The sequence below is a fragment of the Hyaena hyaena genome, unplaced genomic scaffold (genome assembly GCF_003009895.1).
Source record: "Hyaena hyaena isolate Hyena2069 unplaced genomic scaffold, ASM300989v1 scaffold_26, whole genome shotgun sequence".
In the NCBI taxonomy this organism is placed as follows: Eukaryota; Metazoa; Chordata; class Mammalia; order Carnivora; family Hyaenidae; genus Hyaena; species Hyaena hyaena.
In genome coordinates this window covers 114,272-141,823 of record NW_024080658.1, presented here as the reverse complement: position 1 = coordinate 141,823, position 27,552 = coordinate 114,272, and the positions used below count along the sequence as shown (strand labels likewise).

General features: G+C 38.6%; 1 pseudogene; it reads right to left on the bottom strand.

Moving 5' to 3' along the window:
• Positions 1-19,682: 19,682 nt before the first annotated feature.
• The window catches only part of LOC120228698, a 96,959-nt pseudogene continuing 89,089 nt past the window's right edge, over positions 19,683-27,552 (bottom strand).

The following is a 27,552-nucleotide window of genomic DNA, read 5'->3' as shown; positions in this document are numbered from 1 at the left end:
GGGACTTCTACCAGACATTTAAATCAGAGTTAATACCTATTCTTCTCATGCTATTCCAAAAAATAGAAATGGAAGGAAAACTTCCAGACTCATTCTATGAAGCCAGCATCACTTTGATTCTCAAACCAGACAGAGACTCAGCAAAAAAAGAGAACTACAGGCCAATATCCTTGATGAATACAGATGCAAAAATCCTTAGCAAGATACTTGCAAATCGAATTCAACAGCATATAAAAAGAATTATCCACCATGATCAAGTAGGATTCATTCCCGGGTTACAGGGCTGGTTCAATATTTGCAAATCAATCAATGTGATACATCACATCAACAAAAGAAAAGATAAAAACCATATGATCCTGTCGGTAGATGCAGAAAAAGCATTTGACAAAATACAACATCCCCTCTTAATAAAGACCCTCGAGAAAATCGGGATAGAAGGAACTTACTTAAATATCATAAAAGCCATTTATGAGAAGCCCACAAAATCTAGAGCTTTCCCCCTGAGATCAGGAACACAACAGGGATGTTCACTATCAGCCAAGTTTTTAAGAGTTTTTATTTTTCCTCATTGATTTGAACTACTCTATAACATACTAAATTTCTACATGTATTTTTATTCATTTTTGATTTTATATTCCATTTCATTGGTCTCCCTCCTTTTAAAAAAAATCTTTTTTAGATGTAGAGCATGCAACTGGGGGAGAGGAGCAGAAGAAGAGAGAGAGACAGAGACAGAGACAGAGAGAGACAGAGAGACAGAGAGAGAATCCCAAGCAGGCTCCATGCTCAGAGCAGAACCCATTGTGGGGCTCCATCCCACAACCCTAGGATCATGACCTGAGCCTAAATCAAAAGCTGGACGCTCAACCGACTGAGCCACCCAGGTGCCCTTCCTTTAACTCTTTCAACTGAATGTTGCAATCAATTTGTCCTTCTCCAGGGAGATAGGAGAGAACATTATCATCAGGATCACATTACTTTAAACAATTAACATAAGGAGAATTGACATCTTTATTATACTGAGTCATTCTAACAAAAAATATGGAATATTTTTCCATTTATTCAGTTTACCTCTGTCTTTAAGTGTGTATGTAGGTGTTTTACTCTTCTTTTTTTAAGTTTCTACATGTGTTCAATTTCCCTTTTTTTTTAAAGATTTTTTAAAAATTTTTTTTAATGTTTTTTTTTATTTATTTCTAGGAGAGAGAGAGAGAGACAGCGTGAGCAGGGGAGGGTCAGAGAGAGAGGGGGACACACAGACTGAAACAGGCTCCAGGCTCTGAGCTGGCAGTCAGCACAGAGCCCGACGCGGGGCTCGAACCCACGAACCGTGAGATCATGACCCAAGTGAAAGTCGGATGCTTAACCGACTAAGCCACCCAGGCGCCCCCAATTTCCCTTTTTTTTATTTTGCTATTGAAAATTAAGTTTGCTCTTCCATTATTTCCTCTATCTGATTATGTTTGTATGTACCTAAATTATTTCTTTTGGCAAATTTTAGATCCTCTTTTTTGCTAAATTGTCTTGTTTGTGACAGATTTTATATTCAGTTATTTAGGCTTTCCAGGTTTATAATTTTATAATTTATAAATAAGAATTATTTTACATTTGCTTTCACCTCTATTTGCTTTTTAGACCACATTAGCTAATTCCTTGAATAAAATATTGAATAGTAGAGAAGATGATGGGCATTTTTGGCTTGTCCCATGATTTTTTGTGGTTTCATATCTTGTGGCTGCATCCCAACATAGCTTTGGAGGTGGCATGGTGAAACAGGAGGAACACAACCTTCGTTATCAAACAGCCATGGCTTTGAATTATGCTTTCATCACTCACTGGCTGTGTGACTTTAGGCAAAGAGCTTAACCTGTATGAGTTTTAGTTTTCCCATCATAAACTAGGAATGGTAGCTTATTTCATAACTTTCTATTATGAAATGAATTGCAACTATCAATATAATGACTGACATGTGGTAAGAGTCAATAAATGTTTGCTCACTTTTTTCTCTTCTATTTTTAGGCTCTCTCTAAATGAGCACTCGATCACCTGAGATTCCTTGAAGATGCAAGGACAAGTAGAAGACCCTCGAAGGAAGAAACTGAAACCCTCACAGTCACTGAGACTGGCATGTTGTGCAAATGGAGACCAAACACCATGAGCTGATATTTCTGGGTAGCAGGGAGACAATTGCTTCAAGCAGCCAATAAGTGTATCCAGTTTAGAATCTAGCTGTTACCTGTGCAGTGCCCTCTGGTGGTTAGGATATATTTCTGTAGTTTAGAAACTGGATCCTAAAACAGAATGTTAAATAAAAAGAGCTGGTATTTAATCATCACTTTCCATCTTCCAGGCCTTTTGTCAAATAATTTTACATGTATTCCCTGATTTAATTCTGACAAAATCCCATGGAGACATGCATATGTTTGCCCTTTCTACAAAGGAGGACATTGATACTTAACGGAGGTTAATTAACTTAACCCAGATCACATACCTAGTTACTGGGGATGCTGGGATTCTCTATCAGGTATGTTTGGTTCTTATCTGCTGTAGACACCTACAGTTATACATAAATGTATAGCATATGAACGAAACATTGACTTATCAGGACCTTAGAGCTGTAGTGTTTACCCATATTTGACAAATGAATGAGTAAAGACCAAGAGGGAGAGGTGCAAAGTTAGCTACTGAACAATCTCAGCTGAATACCTCACTCCTAATTTCTGTTCTCTTGATTGCACAAAAGCTTATTTTGATTTAATTTGCCTCTCTTGTGATTGTTTGACATTTCCCCAGGATAGTAAGATGGCCCTACCTATCCTCGGAAGAAAAAAAAGGTGGGGGGGGGGGGGTGGAAGGGGTGGCATAATCTCTACCAAATTTGACAAGTCATTAGCTACACTTTATTAAAAAGATTTAATTGCTTGCCTTATATCCTGTTTTCAGCTTTCTTCTCCAGTAGCAAATATCAATTAAATTCCAATAACAAAGAGTCTTACTGCAGTTGACAAATAATCCTTTTTAGGAGAATTGCCCTCCGTGACTCTCCACAGGCAAAATTTACAATTCTTTCAGCCACAATTCTTTGCTGCTGTTTCCTCTAACATCAAATGTGACAGCCTTGCCAGCGCAAGAAACAGGCTTGCCCTTTGAGGGCATTTTTCCCATATAATGAGGTGGCCCCTGCAGAAATCACTCTGCCAGTAGTGACAGGCCACTGTAACTCCTGAGAGCTGACCACACGGCTGCCTAGCATTTGCTCAGCTGGCTAGCATCAATGTGGGACCAGTTTCCTAGGATGATGTTCTGATTTCGCAGTTAGGCTGCTGCCCATAGAACAGATTACGAGTGACAAGGAGCAAAACTAGATTCCCTCACCAAACGTCTCAGGGAAACCATTTTACCTCATTCTTACCACGTACCTCATACCTCCACCTCTTTTGTAATAACCAGAGCACAGAAAAATGCTGCATGCTTTCCAGAAGGCACTGGCTTCCTCCAATCATGGGGTATATTTACATAGAATCTGATTCACTAACTAGTCAGGCTATTGTAGAAGTCACTCAAGCGGTAAACTGACTAGATAATTTTCAAATTCTTTTTTGAAGCCCTACTGTATGTGCTTCCTTGATTTAATCACATGTTTCCACCTAATGTCCATAGTTCTGAATTTGCTCTAAGCAATAATGTGTCATATGCTACATAGCCGTGGACTCCAAAAATTAGAAAAACAATGAATCACTGCCGTCAGATGGGTAAACATAAATAAACCAGATATGACCATTGGTGTTTGTGTGTGAATCACAATGTCTTATAATTTTTGATCTTAGGTCAAGGACAGTAGTAGAAATCATAGTTCCAGGGAACCCAACTATGTGATTATTAGCCAGACCACATGAGTTTCAGAGTGGTATTAGAGTCTCAATATCTCATGCAGAAAAGATATGGGAAAATTTAGATGATTTCCAATATTTCTTTCAATTCTAGCCTTCAAGGAGTCTAGAAATGACTTTGAGGAGATCATCATTTGCTACCTAAGTGAAAAAAGGTAACAATAAAACTTGTACTAGATTAAGAGTTCAGATATCTGTGTTTGGTCTGGTGCTTATCTTATTCTACGTGGATTTAAATTTTGTATACCTGTTTGGACCATGTCACAAACTCACTACCAAGTTGGTTAAGGAGGGTATGATCTACCTCCCTTTTCAGTGAGTTCTACATCACTGAAAGTTTCAAATGTGCTCTTGGTGCTCTTTGAACAGGATATTAAATAGAGAATACAAACATCATGTCCATTGCCATGTTGCAATTTTGCCATTCTAAGAACCCAGTCTTACCATCTCATTTATGAAGTAGTATTGCTAAGTCCTTCTGAGGTCAATCGAATCCCTTCAGAAACATTCATAACTCTTAGAGGTTCTCTACAAGCCAAACAGATTGGTCATGGTCTTATTTTTGGTAATTTGTAAACCTTCCTCTAGCTATTCCATGTTGCAAAGAAAGCAATTTCCCTCAAGAAAGTCCCCTTGCAATTAAGTTCCACAAAACATGAGGCTTCACAGCCCGCAATCTTTAATTCACTCCTCCTGGGTAGAGTCAAACTTCATCATGCCACAAAGTGAAGGGATACCTACCACAGTCAGGAAACTAACTGGGAAAGTATATCTGTCAGAGCCTCTAGCCACCCAGAAGGAGCTCCAAGAATCTTAATCCTTAGTGAACCATGAAACTCTGGGGCAGGCAGCTTACAGCTGGGGATTTGTTTGCCTATGCAAATTCCATCATAAATCACCTCATCCTCAGCTAAAAGGCTAAGGCGAAGGCCAAGGTGCCTGTGCAGCACTATCATTAGGTGACAGAAGCTCAGGATTTATGAGATCAAATAGGCATAGACTGGTTCAGTCTTTCATTAAGTTAGTTACTTTAACTCCCATTTTTCAGATGAAGAAACCATGATCCTCAAGTATAATAGACTTTCCTTAGTGTTAACAGTTTGTTAAGACAGAAATCCTGCCATCTGGTGCTGTATTTCCTCTCCAACCAATCTGCTGAGATCAGTGACTTCAATTCCTGTTAATGTCTCAAAAGCTAATGATGGTGGGAAGCTCAGTGACATTAGGTCAGTGGATAACCCATCTCTGCCCCTAATCGCTGACTGTGTAGTCGTGTATGGCAGTTGCTAAACAGTCATAAGGCATTCCTCAACCCACGTCATCAATTCTGCGTTTCCTTGGTGAGGAGTCACAACATGTGTTTCTTGACAAAATGCTTTCAGTTTTCAGAGGATTTAACAGTTTCTCTCTGCTGGCTCTGAATAGTAGTAACATTATAAATGAAGGAAAAGGGATAGGTGATTTGAGCAGGGTTGGGGGCAGTCCAAGGGAAGAAAGAGGAGGAAGGAGATAAAATGCAGAAGACAACTAACTATGAATCCCAATGGTAACATTACAGCTCTGAATTTGTCTGGATGTGAATACAAATTTATGGGTGGATTTGGAGTTGGAAGGTTTGAGTTTTCTGTCTGTGATACACACTCACTCATTTAGCAGGTTTGAGAACAAATCTGCCCTCCTGGAGGCTGAGTCTTCTTGGGAGCAGAAAAAGGATAATACCCCTGTCCCCCAACACACACACACACACACACACACACACACACACACACACACACACCCTGGGTGCCTGTGAAGACTGCATTAAATAAGACAGCATGTGGAAAAGTTCTTCTGAAAATTATCCAGTAGCATATATGTAAAAGAGAAAATTATGTGTGTGAGGCTGACCTTGAGGCGGTAACAAATGCTTGGTTACGAGGAGTCACCTAATGGTAATTCTGGGGACTGTCACCACCTCAACCGAGGCCCACTGAGGTTCTGATCTTCCCCATCACTTTCTAGTTAAGTGGCACTGAACAATTTATTCAAATCCCCCAAGGCTCATTTTCATCGTCTGTAATGGAGACAATAGTCCTTTCTCCATCTCTGTCCCAGGATGTTTGCAAGCCAAGGGTTGTGAAATAAAATGCTTTGAAACTTGAAACATATATTATGTCTACAATTAAAGAAATCTTATTATTACTGAACCTTAGGCTCCCAGGAAAGGTACTGGACCTCCTGATCCTCTGGTTGGGGAAGGAAATCCTGAGCCCAGGCAGGCCTCCTGAGAACTGCATGTTGTATTGCATATAACACAATAGAGTATGGTGAATAAGAGAAGGACCCCAGTGACACACTGCTTGGATTTGAATTCTGATCCTGTCATTTGCCAGTGGTATGACCTTAAGTAAACATTTTACTACTCTAAGAGTCCGTTCTTTTGTCTATTACATTAAGATAAAAAAGTAGACTTATAGGGCGATTTTAAAGCTTAACCGAGCTAATACATATAAGAAGCTTAGAACCACACCCAGCACATGGAGAGTAAGTACTCTAAGTACTAGCTACTGCTTCCCAGGCTCAGCCCAATTTGGACCCCCCTTCTCAGGATTAGCCTGAAAAAAAGATTTGCTTCTGGAACCAGGACAGGCAGGTTATTATTTATCTCTTAGTTTGTCTGCCAGAATTTGCCTCATCTAAGGACTCTGCTTGGTCCTGGAGATTTGCCTCATCTAAGGACTCTGCTTGGTCCTGGAGATTCGGAAGCTTATTGTTGCAAATTTCCCTAAGCCAGTTTGGCTGTTCTCAATTCTTGGGTTCTTTTCTTGGTTAGTAGCCTTTTGAGATATTAAGGTTGTGGGCCTTCTCTTCATGGTTTCACTACTAGGTTAACATGAAAACAGTCAAGTATGGGATCCAGTTTAGCTATACCTATTGATATCTATTAGCAAACAGCAGAAAGTCATAGAACTTCTTGGGAAAAGTCAGGAATCCTAGTTCTCTGTTGTTTTGGTGTGCTAGCAGCATCTTGAATAAAAGGGTCACCTGAGGCAAGTGTGACCATATTCTCACTAGCGTATGGCAAGAAGTCTAGCTGGAGTCCCATGAATTGTCCGAACCAGAAGCTGAACAGAGGATTTCTGTGAAATCAAACTTATGGTTTTATTCCTACAGAAATAGACATTTGGTTGAACAGATTCCTCACACTTTACCTCTGCATGAGAAGACAGTGTTTCTATGGTGTTTCTAGCCCATTCACATATATTCAACCCTATTAATATTACTAATATTCATTTCTCATATCCATTATGCTCTGGTTTCACCAATTAAAGCTCCCCTTTAACATCTGTGAGGTTACTTAATATCGTCTTTGGTCTTGAATGGAGATGAAAATAGTTGACAGCTTTGTGTAGTTGCATCTGAGGTAGAGTTTATGATCAAAAGTCTGGGGTGTAAATTCCCAATCAGACTGAGTAATCAACCCTAGAGTAAAAATGAGATACACACACACACACACACACACACACACACACACACACACACACATGTCTACTTAGGCTAAATAAGTTATAGACAACAGATCAATTATGGTGGGAACAGCTAATATATTTCAGGGATGGTAATGCATTTGAGTCATTCTGTCTAAGAATTTCTCAGAAAGCTTCTTTTGGCTTTTTGGCCTAATCATCATCAAAGAGACGCAGTTTGGAATAGATCCAAATTCCTTAAACAACTTCCTCTAACTCAAGAATTGAAGTCATTGTTCTTTAGGCACCATTAGATTTAGCCAGACTGTTGCTCATAAGCCTGATGACTTCTCATCTTTTTAAAACTTTGTATTCGCTGGTCCTTCTGTCTTGAATGACCCTTTCCACTCATTCAATATGCTAGTATTCATCCATACTTTTAATAAGTACTTCAAAACTCTCTTTTGACAAAACTTCCCAGATTTCTCCAACATGAAACTCTCACTTTCATATGATACTTCCCATTTTAACTTCTAATTTAATTGTGTATTTGCTTCTACTAGACTATAGATTCTTGAGGGAAGTAAATATATCTGCTCCATCTCTATAGTCATCACAGAAAAAATATAATGCCTTTCTTAGGTTGGCCAATCAATAGAGAAAGGACCATTCTCAGTGGAATAGTAGAAAGAAGACCTGAATTATTGGAGTGCTGTCTTCCCCACTTCTCAGATGTGTGACATTGTGAGAGCCACTGCCTTCTTATCTATAAAATGCAAATTATTATGACTACCTGACTTATTTCGGGTTGTTTCAAGAATCAAATAAAAGTGAAAAATTTTATTGTGAAAAATTACTGATTCACCTATTCAAAGGATTCTCCATTTCATAGAATTTACAGATTTGAAGGCTATTTAGTAAACCATCACCATTTTGGAGATGAAAATATGGAGGTCCAGGAAAGAGAACTGACTTCAATTAAAAATACCCCACAGATTCCATGTCTCCCTACCTAATGCTATGCTTCCTACATTTTCTTCTTTTGATCTAACATTTTCAAAAGTTTTTGGTATTCAGTGAGATACCCAGAGGTTTCTAAGCAATCAACTAGCTATTTTGCTTGTTTGTGGTAACTTTTAAGAAAAACATAGTTCATTCAAAATGAATCACTGAATGTGGGATATTCTGATAGCTTACTTTCCATATTAAGTGTTTTGAAAATGAAAGTGCTAACATAACAGTGGAGGAAAGCTTCCTCTTGATCAGATTTTCTCTTTGACCATTTCTTTTCTCTTTCTTTCTAATTATATGAATGCTTAGGTATCACTGATTTCCAGTGGTTTTCTTTGGGAACTCATTCCAGATCTTTGTCATCCCTTTGGGTAAAGTCATATTCAATGATTTGAAGAAAGACAATCCTTACTCACAGGGTCTCTTCGACTACTAAATGATGCATATAATAATTTTAGCAAGTGTGTGGTTTGAGATGAACATTTAATCAAGTGCCTAATGAAGGTTTTTTAGGGTCTGGTGGTGGTTTTTCCAGTTTAATGGTTTTTGTCTGTTTGTTTCTTTGTTTGTCTTTAGTTTTTTTTTTCTAACATTTATTCATTTTTGAGAGAAACAGAGTATGAGTGGGGGTGGGGGCAGAGAGAGAGAGAGGATCTGAAACAGGCTACAGGCTCTGAGCTGTCAGCACAGAGCCTGATGTGGGGCTTGAACCCATGGACCATGAGATCATGACCTGAGCTGGAGTCATGCTTAACTGACTGAGCCACCCAGGTGCCTCTCCAGCCCAGTGGTTTTGTTTTGAAACCAGTATTCACCAGTTGTTGGCCTTAGGCAAGTTAACTGCCTATTTCTCATCTTCCTCAGCATGAAATTAGATTAAAAACAAGACCTAATACTATTGTCTTGAGTACATGTGTATAGTTTCTAATATAGTTCCAGTAGTATAGCAGGGCCTTCATAAATAGCAACTGATTTTATTTTTATTTATTTATTTTTTAAAATGTATTTATGTAAACTCTACACCTTAGATGGGGCTTGAACTCATGACCCTGAGATTAGTGGTCACATGCTCTTCTGACCAAACGAGCCAGACACTCCAAATAGCAACTGCTTTTAAAGTGGCATATTCCTGGACAGCAACATGCAGAAGAATGAAACTGGATCATTTTCTCACACCACACACAAAAATAAACTCAAAATGGATAAAGGACCTGAACATGAGACAGGAAACCATCAAAACCCTAGAGGAGAAAGCAGGAAACAACGTCCTTGACCTCCACTGCAGCAATTTCTTACTTGACACATCCCCAAAAGCAAAAGAATCAAGAGCAAAAATAAACTATTGGAACCTCATCAAGATTAAAAGCTTCTGCATGGAAAAGGAAACAATCCATAAAACTAATAGGCAACTGACGGAATGGGAAAAGATAGTTGCAAATGACATATCAGATAAAGGGTTAATATCCAGAATCTATAAGGAACTCACCAAACTCCACACCCAAAAAACAACCTGGTGAAGAAATGGGCAGAAGATATGAACAGACACTTCTCCAAAGAGGATATCCAGATGGCCAACAGACACATGAAATGATGCTCAGCATCCCTCCTCATCAGGGAAATACAAATCAGAACCACACTGAGACACCACCTCATGCCAGTCAGAGTGGCTAAAATGAGCAAATCAGAGGACTCTAGATGCTTGCGAGTATGTGGTGAAACTGTCACCCTCCTACACTGTTGGTGGGAATGTAAACTGGTGCAGCTCCTCTGGAAAACAGTGTGGAGGTTCCTCAAAAAATTAACCATAGAACTCCCCTATGACCCAGCAATAGCACTGCTAGGAATTTACTCAAGGGATACAGGGGTGCTGATGCATAGGGGCACATGTACCCCAATGTTCATAGCAGCACTCTCAACAATAGCCAAATCATGGAAAGAGCCTAAGTGTCCATAAACAGACGAATGGATCAAGAAGATGTGGTTTATCTATACAATGGGATACTACATGGCAATGAGAAAGAATGAAATCTGGCCATGTGTAGCAACATGGATGGAACTTGAAGGTGTTATGCTGAGCGAAATAAGTCAGGCAGAGAAGGACAAATACCATATGTTTACATGTACAGGAGGATTAGGAGGAACTTAACGGAGGACCGTTCGGGAGAAGAAGGGGGGAAAAAGTGGGGGAGAGGGAGAGAGGCAAACCATGAGAGACTCTTGAATGCTGAGAACAAACTGAGGACTGATGGGTGGGGGTGTGGGGGGGTGATGGGCATGGAGGAGAGCACTAGTGGGGATGAGCACTGGGCGTTATATGGAATCTAACTTGACAATAAACTATTTGTAAAAAAAAAAAAAAAAAAGAATCAAATGGGAAAAAAATAAAGTGCCATATTCTTGAGGCACCTCGGTGGCTCATTCAGTGAAGCATCTTACTCTTGATTTTGGCTCAGGTCATGATTTCAGGGTTCATGAAGTCGAGCCCCTGTCAGGCTCAGTGCTTACAGTTTGGAGCCTGCTTAGGATTCTCTTTCTTCCTCTCTTTCTGCCCCTCCCCTGCTGTCTCTCTCTTGTTTTTCTCTCTAAATAAATAAAGATTAAAAAATACTTATAAAGTACCATATTGTTGTCAGGGTCTTTCATTCCCATGTCCATGCCTCTGCTAGCTATGAATGGGAGAAGGCATTGAGCTCCCACATGTATTGATCTATCTACAAACAGTAGGACAGCATTGATATAATCCTGCTTAACAAATGTTTGGTGAACCAGTGGATGAAAAAGCAGCAGACTAGCTTCATAAAAGAGGCCTTTTCTAATTCCTAACCTGGTCTTCACATCTGAAATACATTGGTCCTAGGTGACTTTTTATGATGATTGTCTAGAGACTGAGGCCATCCAAAATTTGAGTCTCTTTCTCCATTTTTTTCCCATTTGCAGTGTTTTTATACATATATTTTCTAATCTTTTTTTTTTCCTGTTTTTCTTTTTTATTGATTTTTTTATTTACATCCAATTTAGTTAGCATATAGTGCAACAATGATTTCAAGAGAGATATTTTCTAATCTTTTAAAAAAAATTTAAATGTTTTTTCTTTTTCATTTTTGAGAGAGAGACAGACAGCGTGAACAGGGGAGGGTCAGAGAGAGAGGGAGTCACAGAATCCAAAGACAGGCTCCAGGCTCTGAGCTATCTGTCGGCACAGAGCTCGATGCGTGGCTCGAACCCATGAATCGTGAGATCACGACCTGAGCCGAAGTCAGACACTTACCCGACGGAGCCACCCAGGCGCCCCGGATATTTTCTAATCTTAAATAAGCAGCCATATAAGATGTGGTGGCATAAAGAAAATGAATATGTGCCTTGATGAACATGGAAAAGGTAGAACTGTGATCCGAGCTGGGTCAGAAATGGTAGTGGTGCTCTGAGTGTTATGAGCCAATTCACACAATTCGTATTTTTGCACCTCTTAATGATGCCATCAGTCTTTCCTCTATATTTTGTCACCCTGAGTGATTCTCTTGTGTCAATCAATTGGATCCTGGAGTATCAGTTTATCTCATTTAAAACCACAGGGCTCAGGACATTCTGCTCACAGCTAGAGCTGGAACTATCCTCCTCTGCCTGTCACACTATTAACCATTCAGGAGGGAAGTGAGGACGACTGAATTGACAGTTCTAAGGTATAATCACTCATAATCTCACCTAATATAAATAATATCTATTTATTTTCCATAGAGAAGTTTCCATAGCTTTTATGAAATTCTCCTATCATAAAGTCTATGTAACAAAGCTGTGAAGAGGTAAAGGTATTATGTCATTGTTTTAGAGATCAAGGAACTAAAGTTCATGCAGGTGTTACCATTTCAGAGTGGGAAATTTTATGGTCTCAGTAAAATTTGGAATTCCTAATTCCATCTTTGGAATGAATTTGTTGTTCGATGTTATGGCACTTGTGTTGCATAGGTCTAGATTAGCTCCTCTATAAAGTGATTTTATGCTTAGAAGTTATCTTGGTTTCTTCCTAGATCTAAGGTCCAATGCTCCCTAACGATTCTTAACATCATTAGGGATAAAGAGTGATGGGTGGCAGAACTAGAACCTAGGTCTTGAGTCCTAACCTCATCTTTTTATAGGCAACTGTCAATGGCCAATGTGAAGAGAGTCCTGCATATGTCCTTTATGCCAGAGGTTTCTAGGCCTGAAGACTCCTCAGATACACCTGGATTTGTTGAAAATGCAAACCATCTCAAAGATTCAGATTGCATAGGTCTGTTTTTCAGCCTGTTTTGGGACCTAGCAATGGGGCCCATGAAATACGGTCCTGAATGTATTGGTTCCATGGTCTTCAGTGACATGGCACCAACCGTGCTGTCCTTTGACTCTAATGCAGACCAGTTCAATGGCTGAAACAGGATATACCGGAGAGATGAAGATGCACTCTTCAAATTTCATCCCCCCCCCCTTCCCCAGGACGTCTTGCATCTAATTCAGTTGTTGTCCTTCTCCCATTTAAGTCAAGGCCTTAGGGATAGAGAAAATAGGATGAATGAGCATGATATTTAAGGCCCCGAAGCCATCTCTAGAGGGGGAAATTTTACTGACTTCTCTCTCCCAAGAATATCTTCAGCAGGAATAAATTAATTTAATTAGCTGCTGGTAGCTAATTTCAAAGAACTGAATTTCAGACAATGACACTTCATCTCCTCATTTCTCCCACAGTGAGAATGTGAAGAGTGACCCATGGCTCCTGCTGGTATGTGGAACCTAAGTGGAAGAGAAGAGGGACCTTCGTTTCTGAACTAATAAACCAGCTAAAAGAAAAAAAACATTTAACAAAGCTGTGGAAGTATCTCAGTTGGCGTTTTCATTAGGCTTAAAAATGTTCTGCTTCTAGGTCTTTACAGGTTATACACAATAATAAGTAAAGCTTGAGAAAATGAGACCAATCAAAGCCAATCATATTATAGTATAAAATTTGGGTAATATATATATATATAATATATTTGTATATATGTATATATATACATACTTGTATATATGTATATACACATACTTTGTGTGTGTGTGTGTATGTATTTGAAGTTTCTGTGTTTATTTTGAGAGAGAACACATATGTACAAGCAGAGGAGAAGCAAAGGGAGAGAACCCCAACTAGGCTTCGTGCTGTCAGAGCAAAGCCTGACACAGGGTTCAGTTCCATGAACTGTGAGATCATGATCCCAGCACAAATCAAGAGTCCAATGCTGAGCCACCCAGGAGCCCCAGGTAATATTTTTTCATATATTTTAAATTACATGCTAATGTACGTTTTAAAAAAATATTTTTTTCACAAAATAAGCTAAGAGAAAAGTCTAAAATAGCACAAGTCTCAAAGTAACTTTCTGGTTTGGCCACATATAGAAAGGAAGTCAACAGCATCCATTCACAGTGACCTTCTAGTCATCAGGAAGTAGCATTGAACACTGGAGAGTCAAGCACATTAGGTTTGAATGCTAACTCTGTCACGACTATGTATGTGACTGTGGGCATAATCAATAGGTACTTGAATTATGTTATTAATATAAGCTTCCTAACAATTTACTTGCTTTTGTTGTTGCCCTTCAGTCTATTCTCAGCACAGCAGCCAAAAAGATGCAGTCAAAATGCAAGCCACATTGTGCCACACTGATGCCATGACCTCCCATCTCCCCCAGAGTCAAAGCCAGAGTTCTTACACTGGCTCACAATGTCCTTCATGATCTGAGGTCCCCGATTGTTTCTCCTATAACCTCATTTTAGACTTCTCCTTGTTTACTCCGCAGGCTTGCTGGCTTCCACAGCACCCCCAAATATGCCAGGAACCCTCTTCACTTGCTTTACAACTGCTATTTTTTCCTGCCCAGATCCTTCTTTGTTTGGCTATCTATGTGGCTCACTTCTTCAGGCCTTTACCCAAACGTTGCCTTCCTGATGAAACATTTTTCAAACAGTCTTTTAAAGATCACAACCTTTCCCTACCACATGCTCCATCTCATTCCATGCTGACTTTTTCACTTTCTGATCTTTTTTCACCATCTAACAGGCTATATGTTACTTACTTCATTTGTTATCCATCTCTAACCAGTAGAATGTAAGTTTCATCAAGAGATGACAGGGAATTATATCAGTTATGCTTTCAATGATGAAGTCTTAGTATCTACAATTAATGCCTAGCACATGGCAAACATTTGGTAAGTATATAATGAAGGAATGTGGGAGATAATGAATGAATTAAGGGTATTAAGATTCTCTACAACTCATTTCCTCATCTGTGAAATAGAAATAATATTTCCTCACATAGACCTATTGCATTTCTAGTTACACAAATCATTGCAAATAGCTTCTTTACATCCAGGCTTGTATAAAATTATTTTCTATCATCTATATCCCAAAGATAGAATTAAAAATAAATTTGTTCTGGGGTGCATGGGTGGCTCAGTCAGCTAAACATAGGACTCTTGGTTTTGGCGCAGGTCATGATCTCATGGTTCGTGAGTTCAAGCCCGCCATTGGGCTCTGCACTAACAGCCGCAGAGCCTGCTTCGGATTTTTTGTCTCCCTCTCTCTCTGCCCTTCCCCTGATATTTCTCTGTCTCCTTCTCTCAAAAATAAATAAATAAACATTAATAAATACATAAATTAGTTCTTATGACACCAGCATTCCAAGACCACACTACCTTTATCAAGGTTTCATTTCACAAGTCAGTTTGACAGATTATTTCTGATTACTTCATACCCTTTTCAGAGTGGTGCTCAATAAATATTAGTTTCCTTTTTCTCCCCCCTGTTCATTTTTATGCACATAAACACTGTCTCAGCCAATAAGCTCCTTATAAAGAGGCTTTGCTTACCTTGGTAAAATCCGAAATGCCACAATTCACACACAAATACTGAGCAGAGACACAGTAAATGTTGGTTTAAATACATATAAAAAGATCAGGACCTTACTAACATTTTTCTCCTTCCGGAAATACATATTGTTAGGATTGCTTAGCTGGTCGATCCCAGGCATGAGTTGTTTTCAGGGCAAGCGTGAGCCCTGCTAGAACTGCAATGATGTTGCCATCGATACCTCCAGGTTGCTGACATCCCCAGGAGGCAGTGAACAAAGGCACGGCAGCCCCTGGGGCTGCTTTGGGTAGAGTCTGCTTTCCACAGAGATCTTTTAGTGACCACATGCACGCTTCAGTTTATTTATCTAAGCGATCCTCCTGCAGGGCCAGACCAGAGAAAAAGGGAGGGTGCTGCCAGATGTGTTAAGGAAGGCAAGTGCCTGGAAAGCCTTGGATTGAGTTTCCGCTAGCAATTACAAAATGCTAAGTATAATCCGGGGCACTCCAGTCTCCCTTCCCAGACCACAGAGCCCTGGGGGAAAGATACTATAACAAATAAAGGTGCCCTCTCAGCACATGGGGAAGTAGTCACAGATTTTCAGAGAATTTTTTATTCAAGAATCCAAACTAGAATTGGGTTGTGTGTGTATGTGGGTGTCCGACATAACAATGGGTGATAAATACAATGGTTTATAAGCAAAATCCCAAGTTGGAGGCCTGAGCAATATTATCCACACTCTGCTCAGTATGGGGTCCTGTTTCCTTTAAACCCAACAGGGAAATTGTATAACGTTGGCTATAAACTTCCTTCCTAAGATGTGATGAGGCTAAAAGCCCAGACTGAGCAGTCCTCAGGAAAAGAAATTTTCAAGGCATGATTAATATACAGAGAAGCAATTATCTGAATGATAACAAAGATAATAGATACTGTGAAGTAGGTAATTATTTAAGAAAAAAAAAGCCTGCTTGAGATGTGTGTAGTTAAAATGAAGAACTAAAGACATGTAAAAATGCTGACAGTATAATATTAGAAAAGAATTAGCATTTTTTGAATGCCTATTTACTATATGGCTGGCCCTACAAGAAGCATTCTATATATATATCTCAACTAATCACAATAGTAGTCTTTTATGGTAGTTATTTTCCCATTTTATAGCTGATGAAACTGAAAACACAGAGGGCAAGTGACTTACCCAAGGTATTATAGTTACAGCTTATGAAAACTAACAACCTAGATTTGTCTACCTCCAAAGTGCACAATCTATGTCCTATGTTACATGGACTTACTAGTTAACAAATCTGAACTCTGAACCACTTAAAACCAGGGATCAGATAATTATCTGGGGTTTGTGGCAAGAAAAAGTGCATTCTAAATGACAAACTGTTAGTGAGTATGAAATAAAATGAGATTTCTTTCTTTTTTTTTAAATATTTTTATTTATTTCTAGGAGAGAGAGAGACAGAGAGAGAGAGAGAGACAGCATGAGCAAGGGAGGGTCAGAGGGAGAGGGAGACATAGACTTCGAAATAGGCTCCAGGCTCTGAGCTGGCAGTCAGCACAGAGCCCGACGCGGGGCTCAAACCCACAACCCCGAGATCATGACCTAAGCGAAAGTCGGACGCTTAACCGACTAAGCCACCCAGGAGCCCCAAAATGAGATTTCTTTACTAATGACAGTGATACTATTAAAATATCTTTTTGAGACTTCAGATTTGGGAGCAAATTGCATAGATTCACTTCTCCCTGCTCCTCCTTGATAAGTACAACTAAAAACATGGTGATGATGCAGCAGACAGGCATAGGAGAGCTCTGAAGGTAGATAAAGAAGGTAGTCTGATTGGAGATGCCAGGACTTAAGGAAAAGCTCAGTTTATCTGATGTCTCCTGCCTTTCCACCTGGTGGTGGAACATGGAACAGATCCGGTATCTCCTAGTGCTTCACCCCACAGGAGGAGGGGGCTCAGGTAGATGTTTTCCTTCCCTAATGACACCAGCAGATCAAGAGAGAGCCCTAGCAACACTTGATGACCTGGAGAGAAAGCCATGGGAAATGACGTATCAGCCCTCAAACAACAGCCTAGGAGGTTCCTTCCTCACCCATATGTGGCCCCAGCAGGGATGAAGCAGGAGCCCTGGCAGCACCTGGCAGCCTGGAGAAGAGCTTTCCACCCACACTGGCCCAGAGTCCTCTTTCCACCCCCAAACTAGCCGTACCAGGTCTAAGAAAGCACATCCTATCCCCATAGGCAGCACCAGCAGAAATCAGGCCAGATCCCAAGTGCCATGTAGAAGAACAGAACAGCACTTCAGGAACTCTGAAAACTAAATTGGCATTGGGACCACAGCCCACTGAAGCAGGCATGTACCTGTGTGTGAGACCTAAACAGAGTGACCACCTACTAAAATAGAAGGTGTAAATAGGGTCCAGAGTCACCTAGCATAATATCCAAAATGTCCAAGATACAATTAAACATCACTCTTTCCACCAAGAAATAGAAAAGTCACAACACGAATGAGAAAAAGCAATCGAGATGTTCGAATTATTTGACAAGGATTTTAAAGCAACCATCATAAAAGTGCTTCAATGAACAATTTTAAATACTCGTGGGGGGAAAAAGGAAAAAAATAGAAAATCTCTCCACAAAAATAATAGGACATACACACACACACACACACACACACACACACACACACTAGATGGAAATTATAGAACTGAAAATTGAATATAAATAAGTTATAAAATTTCACTGACTGGGCTTAATAGAATGAATATGACAAAGAAAAGAATCAGCGAATTTGAAGATAGAACAATTATAAATTATCCAATCTGAGCAATGGAGGAAAAAAATAGAATAACAAAAAAAAATGATTAGAGTCTCAGGGACCTGCAGAACAATGACAAAGATCTAATATTCATATCATCAGTGTCCCAGGAAAAAGAGGAGGAAGAATGTGGGGCTGAAAATGTATTTAAAGCAATAATGACTGAAAACTTCCCAAATTTGATATAAGACACAAGTCTATAGATTCAAAAAGCTGAGCTAACTACAAATAGAATAGACTCTAAGAATTTCCTGCCAAGGCTGATCATAATCAAACTTCTGAAAATTGAAGACAAAGAAAAATCTTTGTAGGCAGAGAAAATGACTTTCTCTATAGGGAAACCCTAATTTGAATCCACAAATCTATTTTTTCATCTGCAACCATCATGGCTAGAAGGAAGTGGCATGTTGAAAGAAAATAATTGTCAACTGAATCCTACATTCAGTGAGAGTATACTTTAAATATGAAGAAGGAAAAACAATTCCCAGATGATGGAAAACTAAGAGAATTTGTTACTCACAGACCTGACTATAAAGAATGGATAAAAGTAGTTCTCCAAACAAAAAGAATAATGACTAAAAAAGGCTTGGAACTTTAGAAAGGATAGAACAAAGAGATGGATAAAAATAAGGATAAGTATAATAAACTTTCTCCTCATGAGTTTTTAAAACCATATTTGGTAATTAAAGCAAAAATTATAACATGTGATATGGTATTCAATGCTCATTAAAGACATAGTTAAGACAATTGTATTAATTGTATTTCTTCTTTGTTTCTTTGTTTGTTTCTCTTTCTTTCTTTCTTTCTTTCTTTCTTTCTTTCTTTCTTTCTTTCTTTCTTTCTTTCTTTCTTTCTTTATTTCTCTCTCTCTCTCTCCTTCCTTCCTTCCTTCCTTCCTTCCTGCCTGCCTGCCTGCCTGCCTGCTTTCTTTCTTTCTTTCTTTCTTTCTTTCTTTCTTTCTTTCTTTCTTTCTTTCTTAGAGAGAGAGAGAGAGAGCATGAGTGGGGGAGAGGCGCTGAGGGAGAGAGAAAGAGAATCTGAAGCAGGCTCCAAGCCTGATGCAAGGCTCGATCCCACAACCCTGGGATCATGACCTAAGCCAAAATCAAGAGTTGATGCTCAACTGACTGAGCCACCCAGAAGCCCTAAGACAATTAGATTTCTTAAATGGAGAAGGGAAAAGAACTAATACGGAAGTAAGTTTCACTACACTGTAAAATGTCAACACTAGTTGATAGTAATAAGGTATGTATGTATATTGTAATAGCAAAAAACAATGACTAAGGAAACTATACAAAGTGATATATTTGAAGAATACTGAATAAATCAAAGTGGTATTTTAAATAATGTTCTTGTAACTCACAGGAAGTCAATAACAGAGAAATAGAAGAATGAGAAACAGTGAGAACAAATAGAAAACAAAAGACAAAACAGACTTTAGCCCTAACATTTCAATAAGGACATTAAACCCAAGTGTTCTGAATGTACCAATAAAAAGACAGAGCTTGGCAGAGAGGATAAGTAAAACCAAATAAAACAAAACAAGCCATGAACCAAGTGTTATGGATTGATGCTTATTTCCCAGCCAAAATTCATATGTTGAAGCCCTAACCTCCAAAGTGATAGCATTAGGGGTAAGGCCTTTGGGAAAGATTCAGGTTTAGGCGAGGTCTTCAAAGTGGAGCTCCATCATGGGATAATTGAACTTACATGAAGAGGAAGAGACGCTAGAGCTTCTTCTTTCAGTCATGTGAGCATATGAAGATACAGTGAGAAGGCTGCCATCTGCAAGCTATAAAATGAATCATCAAGAATTGAATCTGTGTGCATCTTGATCATGGATTCCCCAGCCTCTAGAACTCTGAGAAATGTCTGTCTCTTTAGCCACTTGTTGTATAGTATTTTGCTACAGCAGCCTGACCTTACTAAGATACCAACAATATTGTTTCCATAAGGAATTCATTTCAAATATAATATCAGAGGTTTAGAATTAAAAGTATGGAAAAATATATATTATGCAAACATTTTCTAAAAAATAGGTGGAGTGACTGTATTTATATCAGATAAACTAGAATGTAGCTAAAACAATGATAACGAACATCATGATACATTTTAATTGGTGACTTCAAGCAAGGAATCATCCCATATGTATAGTGACAATATGTATTAAACGAAATACATAGAACTTTTGCTTTGTTATATACCAGAGAAGTACACAGTTTATCATGTGGCTCTTTATACCACCTAGACACTTTCACTAATACTAATATTATTATCTTTTTTGCCCTGATTACCCAATTAATGCAAAAAACAAACAAAAATCCAGCGAAATAGAGAAGTTACCCAAATGCCTACAGACCTAACAGTCTTAGGTATATTAAACATAAATAAAGCCTATATGGCAGGAGATAAGTTATTTGGAAGGATATTAAGAGATAAGTTTAGAGAGACGTGCTAAGTCAAGACCAGAGTGGGGCTTATAGGCCCTACTTTTTATTCTAAAGGCAATGAGTGGGAGAATTTTAAGTGAAGTAGTAGTGATACGTATGGTCAGTTTCATGATCCCACCATCGCTGGGGAGAAAGAGAATGTGAGTACAGTTTAGAGAATGTTGTAACTGAGATAAATGTGAAACATCCAGGTAGTGATACCCAGTTATGAAAAGCAAGTCAAGGGAAGAAGAGACAGTTGGAGTTATAAAGGCCTGAGTCATCAGCATAGAGCTGGCATCTAGGGGAACCAAAAGAAGACAAAAGAAGTCTCTTGGAAGGGACCAAAACATCAAGAAGAAACCCCAGATAATGTTAATATAGAAAGTGAAGGAGAGAGAGAAGATCTGAAGGAAGTCATGAACTGCATATATTTTTACATCTGGTTTTATTTCTAGACCCAGAATCTGTCCTCTGATCTTGTGTTATATCTTTCCCTATCCTAAGGAAATGGATTGAGAAATCCTTTGACCTCTGCAGTAATGTATTCAGTATAGATTTCTTCATCACTTTATCATATAAAAAATGATCCTGGTGCCAGATAAGAGAAGGGACTAGGATTTAAAACATGCAGGGTTGTTTTGTTTGCATCAGTATACAGTGAAGAAAGCAAACTACCCACAGGCCATTTAATCCGGATTTCTATACTCCTGTACCTGTGACCGATAGTAGTCATTCCAGAGTTAACACAAAGTCAGCCAAAGAAATGATACTTTTGAAAACCCCGTTTCATCTCATATCTTGTTTTCAAATCATTGCATCTCACTTAAGGCTATGATGGCAAGATCATCCCTCTCCTTCTATCTCTGTGTTTCCATCTGTTTTATCTCTTGTTTACCACTTGGAACCACTATTTAATGAAAAAAATGGGAGACTAAAAGTTGGGAATTTACAAAAAGTGCAAAAATAAAGGAAGTGCGATCAACACCCCAAAGCAAAAGTTTTCTCATTTAATGAGATTAATATATTTAGTACACAAATATTTAATTTGGAGTTTCTCTTAAAAAGATCCTGACTTGAATATCAAATTGGTACATATACTGTCAACAATGTCTTCTAATCTGAATGAGAAAGGCTATGGCTGAAAGATAAGTATGTTTGTAGCTAGAGAGACTTTGGGCTTTGATGAGAGAAAGGTGACTGACTCAGTGGGTCAGAGCCCACCATGAAGAGTGCTTGAAACCTGCAAGGAAACTGAGGCAGATGACCTTCCATGACGATGCACATTTCGGATCCCAGAACACCTGACTCTTCCTCCTGCCATAGTTTACTTCTTTCGGTGCATTGACCTTAAAACTGTTAGATTATTCTTTTTAGTGCTACCTTAAAACTGAAGGCATACATTTTTAAAGTCCTTTACAATCAAAGAGAGGTGACAAGAAACAAGCCATACACATATATATATACACATATATATACATATATATATACACATATATATATACACATATATATGTGTATATATATATACATATATGATTTAACCATTCAGCAGCCAATGGACATGTGGGCTTTCCCCTTAGTTTGGCTATTGTTGATGATGCAGCTATAAATATTGGGGCACATGTACCCCTTTGAATCTGTATTTTTATATCCTTGGGTAAATATATAATAGTGCAATTGATGTACCATAGGGTAATTCTATTTTTAGTTTCTTGAGGAACCTCCATACTGTTCTCTAGAGTGGCTATACCAGTCTACATTTCCACCAACAGTGCAAGAGGGTTCCCCTCTCTCTGCATCCTCACCAACACCCATTGTTTTTTGTGTTGTTAATTTTACTTTTCTAACAAGTGTGAGGTGGTAAACCTTTGTGGTTTTGATTTGCTTTTCCCTGATGATTAGTGATGTTGAGCATCTTTCATGTTTCTGTTAGCCATCTGGATGTCTTCTTTGGAAAAGTGTCTATTCATATCTTCTGCTCATTTCTTAACTGGGTTGTTTGTTTTTTGGGTGTTGAGTTTGATAAATTCTTTATAGATTTTGGATACTAACCTTTTATCTGATATGTCATTTGCAAACACCTTCTCCCACTCTGTTGGTTGCCTTTTAGTTTTGTTGATTGTTTCCTTCACTGTGCAGAAGCTTTTTATCTTGATGAAGTCCCAGTAGTTCATGTTTGTTTTTGTTTCCCCTGCCTTTGGTGACATATCTAGTAAGAAGTTGCTGCGGCTGAGGTCTTAAAGGTTTCTGCCTGTGTTCTCCTTCAGGATTTTGACTGTTTCCTGTCTCACACTTAGGTCTTTCATCAATTTTGAATTTATTTTTGGGCATAGTGTAAGAAAGTGGTTCAGTTTCATTTCTCAGTTTTTCAAGGCCATTTGTTGAAGAGACTATATTTTTTTCCATTGGATATTCTTTCCTGCTTTGTTGAAGATTTCCTGCTTAGTTGACCATACAGTTGTGGGGCTTTCACATCTTTTGGGGGCATTGGTGGTCTGGAGTAGCTCCATAGCTTGTTTCCATGAAACAAACAAAAAAAGGAGTTTGACACTGAAGGCACGCCTAATACGCATGGAGTTTTTTGGTGTGTATTTTACATTTTATTCCCCACCCCAGTCCTATCTGTGCTCTAATACATGCAACTTGAATTTTCTTCCTGATTCAGCTTGTGCACAACTCATTAACGTTGCACTATGACAGAAGATGAGAGGTAAACACCTTGATGTCATCTTTCCCTATATGTTGTTCCCTTTTAATTTTCACTTAAGTCTTAAATAACAGATTTTTGCTCCAGTCAGAAGAGAATAAACAGTAAGGAGAAGGGAAGAGGCATGTGATTTGGGCAATAAATCTTCCCTGGTATAAAAGTCCTAATTCATCTCCTAGGTATGATACCAAATCCTGCCAGGACAGAGAAGGGAAGTTGTTGGAGGCAGGGGGCAGGGGGAAGAATGTGTGTGGCCAGAGGGGGTGGTACTGAAGTAATCTTACCTGCCTTTAAAAACATGTTTTACATAATTTTTATAATGTGTTAAACACTGTCTTAGCAATGGAAACCCTGCAATAAACAGCAGAGACCTTAATTTTTGCTTCCTGGTTCTTGCGTTTCTGACTATGGAGAAGCTGGAATCTGTTTACAGACACAGCATTGCCTTTTCTTAACCTCTCTTCTTCCATGCACCTGTCTGCTAAGGGATTATGGCCAATTCAGCATAGGAAAGTTTTCTTACTCATTATTCCTTAATGGAGTTGTTGAACACACACACACGAGGAATTGTATCACTTCTACCTAAAAGGAAAACCCATTGCAGTAGAATCGCCTAAATCAGAGAAGGAATCCAGCTTGCTTTGCCTTTAGGTCTTCAGTGCTCCACTTCCAGGGTGTTCTTACCAGTGACCCCAGTGATTTACTGGGTTTTAATCCTAGATAATGGATGTAACCCAAATTGGGAGTTCAGAAATTAATGCTTCAATGGTAAGACGATATACATACATGAATTTCACCTTTATATATATGTATGTGTATCTATATACATGTGTATCTATATGTATGCATATGCATATGTGTGTGTGTGTATTTTTAATTCTTAACCCCTCCCAAATCCAAGTTACTTGACTTGGGTTTATAAATCTTGAGAACTTCAAGTCTACCTTTTTTTTCAGGGGGGTGGGAAGAGTCTACCTTTAAAAGTGATCCCTAGACACATGTGTTTCTTCTTCAAGTCTTCAAACCCAGGTTACTCAATTGTTAAAGGTAAGTGTTGGAACTTTCACTTCAGAGAATGGGAAGTAACCAAGGCAAATTGAAAGATTACTGGGAGTAATTACTATAGGACTAGCAGTGTCTTTAATTTTAAATCGAGTATAACACATTACTCATTAGGTGGACCAAATTTTCCAGTTATTATATACCAGAATATAAGTGCACACTACATAACCCCTCAAGATAAGCAATCTCCCATATTTGCAAACAGTCTCCCCACCCCACCCCACTGCCGTGGCTCCTCCTGCCTTTAAAACAATGCACTGGCTTCTAAAGAATTCATTAGGATCAAATCTTTAAAGAGGTTTACAACTGTTCCTGCCTATCCTGGCTCTTTACTATCTACCTGCTTCCTAACCTGTAGGCACGCTGACCTTCTTCATTCAATTCTTAAAACTGTTTATCTCTTTAGGGCTTTGGGGCATGTTGTTCCTTCTCTTTGGCATATTTCCACCCACCCTACATAAAGCTCAATTTCTCTCTAGTCAATGCCACTAACTCTTAGTAGCTTATGAGGTAAGTACTACCCTGGCTTCAAGAGAAGCCCAAAGAAAAATCCCCAAAGCCCCAGAAAGGAGCAGCAGGTATCTGAACTCTGTTTTCTCTCATTTCTTGTCTCTTTTCTTTCTACCAAATAACACTATTTCCCTTTCCAATACTCATATTCAAAGGCCTGAAATTATAATGAATATTTTTTTATTAAGGCTGCTTGTCAGAATGTTAAAAATTCTATTTTGAAGCATGATACTCCTGTCATATTTTGTGCTGTACACTCATTGTCTGAATGCTAGCTGACTCCTCATGGTGGTTTGGCTTGGTTTGGTCTTTTGTCCCTTGATGATTTCAGCTTACACTACTCTCTCGCTCAAGGTTTTACTCTTCAGCAATTAATCATGCAATGTCTTGCAACATCTTTTGAATCTCTCTGTCTGGCATGATTTAACACTTATATTGTTATTGAATTCTTGAATATGTATCTCTGATTCCTCCAAGTAGGCTCTAAGTTACTTGAGGTTAAGGGAAAACATTTTCAAATATTTGGTTATCATTATCATTTGTGTGTACATCACAGCATATAAAGTTCTTTAACACACAGTTTTGTGAGAAGGCAAGATAGTTATTCTATAGGTGAGAACATGGAGATCAGAGAAATAATTGATTTTTCTACCATACCATAAGTTTTGAGGAGCAAAAGCAGGTCTTTGGATTTCTGATTTAACATTTTTTGTTTTAATTTTTCCCACTACACCAAGCAGTCTTCACACAGTGCCTACAACAAGGTCTCATAATAAAATAGATACTTAATAATTATTTGCAGGTTGATTTCAGATTTTAAAGGAAACAAAGTAAGAATCATCAGAATCAATTTGCATGACAAACATTTGCATGAAAAGTAAATAAATGAATTCACTGCCTGGATTCTTCCAAAATGTCAGTGTTTCCTGTTGAGGAAACAAATCATTTTGGCTGCACTGACCTAGATTTTCCCTTTTCTTCTTGAATATTTATGGTTTTAAGGGCAGAATACGGTTCAAATCTTGCAAAAAACAATGGAAAGTGCATGTAGGAATTAAAGTAACTTTAATAAGTTTCCATTTTTTCAGGACCATGCATGGCTCTGTGATTGTTGTAAAAGGAGTAAACAGCTCTCCTTGGCCTTCAGCTCATGGTCAGCGAAAGAGGCATGTAGCGTCTGTCTGGGAAGTCAGAAACATGTGGTGGCTCAGGATCTTGGGCAAAATAGGGTAACAATAATAGTCATTTTTCATTTTCTAGTCCTTGGTGTCTAGAGGACTTCGGGGAATTTAACAAAATATACATAAGGCCCAATTCTAAAAACAAAGCAACACATCCCCCAGCCTCAACAAAGCAGGGCCTTAGGGAAAATAATAATAAACGCCTTCCTTCCTTTGCCACCAACATTACAAACCATCAGCAGCGACACTGGGAACAGAGAAGTTAGAGGTTATGTGAAGGGGAAAGGGCAAAAGGAGAGAAAAAATAAAAAAGAAAGCAAAGGTACTAATGTTTCTAGAAATTGCTTCTAGATGTAGGTAGAACACAAATTTGACATAAAACACCAGCCACATCGTGGCCCCTTACACACACATAAAATATACACACACCCCATCACCAATCACAAGAAGATCCCTCAAAGGGAGGCTCATCAACACATATGATTGTTATGGTCATAGGAGCAGATACTTGACTTGCTTCATAAGTGACGTAACATGTCTTCATCATTGAAAGATGCTTGCAATGCCTTACTTAAGCAGATAATAATCAATATGTATACTTTTTTCTACTTTTGAAGCAAATGTAGATATACATATATGCAAACATATGCATGTTAGGAATACATTAAAATACAGATAATTTCCCCCCTTTTTGGTGGTGAGAATATGGACATTTTTAACTATTTATTTATTTATTTATTAAAATGTTTATTGCTTTTGAGAGAGAAAGAGAGAGAGTGAGCAGGGGAGGGGCAGAGAGAGAGAGAGAGAGAGAAAGAGAGAGAGAGAGAGAGAGACAATCCAAAGTAGGCTTCAGGCTCTGAGCTATCAGCACAGAGCCCAATGCAAGGCCTGAACCCACAGACCTCGAGATAATGACCTCAGCCAAAGTCAGACGCTTAACCTACTGAGCCACCCAGGTGCCCCTGGACATTTTTTTTTTAAACTCCTTTCTTCAATTCCTTTCCATGTTCATCTGATTTTGATATTTGTCTGCAATGACCATTTAATGCTTCGGTCATAAAAAGAAATATTTACTGAAAATTTAAAAATACTAGTAGTTAACGGCAAACCACACTCACATAGAAATCCTGAGAGAAATGTGCACAATCACTGTTTAGGAATTGGATGAACTGGGGGCATTGAGATTCATGGCTGAAGAAGAATTTCTAATTTGAAGAAAGGAAACTTTATCACATATTTCCATATTTTTCTCACCGTTGTACAACCCCATTTCCTCTAATAGTTACTGTCAAGTTCTGGCTCTGGATGTACCATCTCTTTGACTTGGGCAGTTTACTTAATCTTTCTCTGCCTATATTTCCTCATCTGCAAAATGGAGCTGGTAATAATACTACCTTACCTTATTGAGCTTGTTGAGTATTAAATGGAAGAGTCCATATGAAATGCTTGGCATGAGAAAACGGGCAAATTGTAGTCACTCATTAAGTGTTATCTAATACTATCACAGTTGTCAGAATCTCAGAATCATCCCCGTTACTCTTTCATGAAAGGAACACAATTTTAGGTGGTATTTTCTCTCTGTTCTCCAAATCCATATATCTCAACAACTATTCAACATCCTATTCTTTTTTTTTT